The following is a 3,073-nucleotide window of genomic DNA, read 5'->3' as shown; positions in this document are numbered from 1 at the left end:
CACTTCCGGGGCAGCGGCGACAAGTCCCGCCCCCAGAGGAAGTGCGGCCCTGACGTGTGCGCAAGCGCGGAGACTGCAGCGATGTCGCTGACAGCGCCGGTGCCCTGTGGGGCGAGTGATGCCGCGTCTTCGCTTCGGCCCAATTACGGCGGGGGAGGCCGAGGCGCTTGGACTCCCGTACACAGCCTCCCTCTTGGGTTGCCCCAGATCATGGCGGGGAGACATACCGTATTTTCTTGCATAAAGCATCCCCCAATATTTAAAGCACCTTGTTTTTGAAAGGTGTTATGAAGAAGTCCGCACACATGCACATCCGCGCACGCTCTTGTACTGGACCGTCAAGCTCTTTGGGAAGAAGATGGTCTTTGATGCCCATGAAGTGAAAAGCAAAGGGCGGTAGCTCCCTCAGCTGCCTGAGGGGTAATGCCAGAACTGCTGCAGGGTGGAGCAGGGTGCTTCTTCAAGGTCAAAAAATCCTCTTTCTGATTTAATACACAGCCCCCAATACCAGGTGGCTGATTTTTGGGGGAAAGCTGCATGTCGTGAGACAATACAATATAACGTGAGCCAGAGCCCGGCTGGGGAACAGCAGATTGGCAGGAAAGTAAGCGCTGCTGTATCCAGATCCATAATTACCTTTTAATTGGCTACGTCATTGAAAAACAGGCACTGAGTGGAGATGTCATACCATCTACACAGCCCTCTACAGCTTGCTTGCTCAGATTTTTACAGATTTAAATAAGAAATGAAAATTCACATGAGCTGGAGGTCCTGTCTCACCAACCCACCCCAAAGAGAAAGGGAAATTGCCCATCTTGACATCAATCTTGCTAAACATTTAAATATAAGGGTCAAGGGAAATGAAGCAACCTTCTCATTCCCATCAGGCTCACTAAACATTTCACTACTAAAACTTTACGAGTGCAGAATGTCAGGAAACTGGGTTCTGGTTTGGTCCCCAGGTTAAAATGACATAACTGGCAACATTTGTAAAGCCTTCAGTCTTATTTCCAGATGCTGTCCTTTGGTGATGCTTTGTGTCCTGTGTTTGTAGGCTTCACTTAAACTCCCACTTCTGTTCCACGTTTATCAGACTGGATCAGGTGACTCATTCTATATAAAAAAGTCTCTTCCTGAGATGGAGGAGAAAAGATTCTTGGCCTTAACCTAATTAGCAAATGACTGGAGGATGCCAAAATGGACTCGTCAGAACAGACTATATATAAATTAAGAAATATATCAAATATACATAAAACATACCAACTTCTCATACCAACATAAACCACCACTAGAATCATCACACAATAAAACTCAAAAGACTCTTAATATGCATCTCAAAAGAACTCACATATCCTTTTCTTTCTTTGAAGTGTAACAAATAACACAATATCAAATACACTTAATATTCAACACTAGTGAAACACCCATTTGTAACAATTTACATATCTAACATACATACAAATATTTCATTTCTTACAAATCAACAAAATACCAAAATAAAGACAATGTATCCAAATAAAAGCCATCTGTAACATCAGCTATCATACAGACTACAAACCAACAAAATGTTATTCACATCACCTTCTTACTTTCTCTCCCAAAGATGAGTCCCACCTCCTATAAACTCTCCTTATTTGACATACTTAGCTGATGCCCAACACTTAGCTGATGCCTAACTTTGGCAAGAACAGTGGATTCCAATCAGTCCCTTTCCACAATTTCTCCTTCCCTTTGTCCCTATTCTTCCAACCTTTTTTCCCTCTTTGCTGTATAAAATTTCTACTCAGTAACCCTAATTGCAGACACTCTACCATTGAGAAGCAAAGTCCCTTCCTAACTAACAAATATCTAACCTTCCAAATAGCCACTTTAACACAAGCTAACAATACCCTAACTTCCCACGACCCATGCATACCCACCCTTAGCCCATATAATACATTTCCAAAAGAGACCCCATCTCCCTTTCCCGCGTTTTCCAAAAAACTACCCACCCTCTCCCACACCTTCTGTTCATAAAAACAATTCCATAAAACATGAAATGCTGATTCATCTTTATCACAAATTTCTCTTGGACATTTTGATGACCTGACTAATCCCCATCAATGCAATGTTGCCCTAACCAGTCATATTTTCTGCACCGCCCCCCATATGAATGCCTCATGCTCCCTCTTCCATTCCTTCCCTACCACCCCTTTCCACACTTGTTTAACTTATTTCCCCTCTAATTCCTCCACATTTGTAACTACCTCCCTTCCCCTTAGAAACTTAAACACTCCTTTCAAATCCCCCAGCCTATCAAGCCCCAACCTCTCCAATCCCCGTGCTTTAAGAAAAACCCCTAGACGCTCATGTTGCAGTGACATCCCCATGCCCACCATAAACAAAAATTTGTGCGCAATACTATCATACGCTTTTTGTAAATCTAAATTCACCACTAACGAATTCCACTTCCATTGCTAAATATAAGCCAACATCTCCCTAGCAATCCAATGAGTTATTGCTGCCCTGTTCCCCACCACTGTACAAGTTTTCTCCCCTCTCACCACTTGTGCAAGTATCTCCCCTAAACATGCTGCTAATATCTTAGTAAATAATTTATAGTCTACATTTAGTAACGTGATCGGTCTCCAGTTTCTAATGTCCTCCCTCCCCCTTTCTTATAAATCAAGGTTACCATGACCTGTGTAAACCACTCCCCAACCCTTCCCCTTTCCATTATTTCCTTAAAAACTTCTAAAAAATCCCCCGTTAGCAAATCCCAAAACTTCAAATAAATTCAATAGGAACACCATCCATCCCAGGTGTTTTGTTCACTGGCACTGCCCTTAAAGCTTCTAACGTTTCCCTCTCTGAGATCTCACCTATCAATCCCTCCCTATTCTCCTTCACTTTCACTTGTAACCCACCCACCAATTCCCCCATCCATCCCCCCTTTTTTTAAACAAACACTCATAAAATTTGGTTACCTCCCTCAATACCTCCCTGGATTCCTTCACCCACACCCCCTCCTCTGTATGTATCCCTCTCATCTCCTTTTTCTTTTTAACCCACAATGTAAAATACTACCCCCGTT

Source organism: Crocodylus siamensis, chromosome 12 (genome assembly GCF_052110815.1).
Source record: "Crocodylus siamensis isolate JL-2025a chromosome 12, ASM5211081v1, whole genome shotgun sequence".
Taxonomy (NCBI): Eukaryota; Metazoa; Chordata; order Crocodylia; family Crocodylidae; genus Crocodylus; species Crocodylus siamensis.
The sequence above is the reverse complement of the archived record's forward strand: the minus strand, read 5'-3'. Positions refer to the sequence as shown.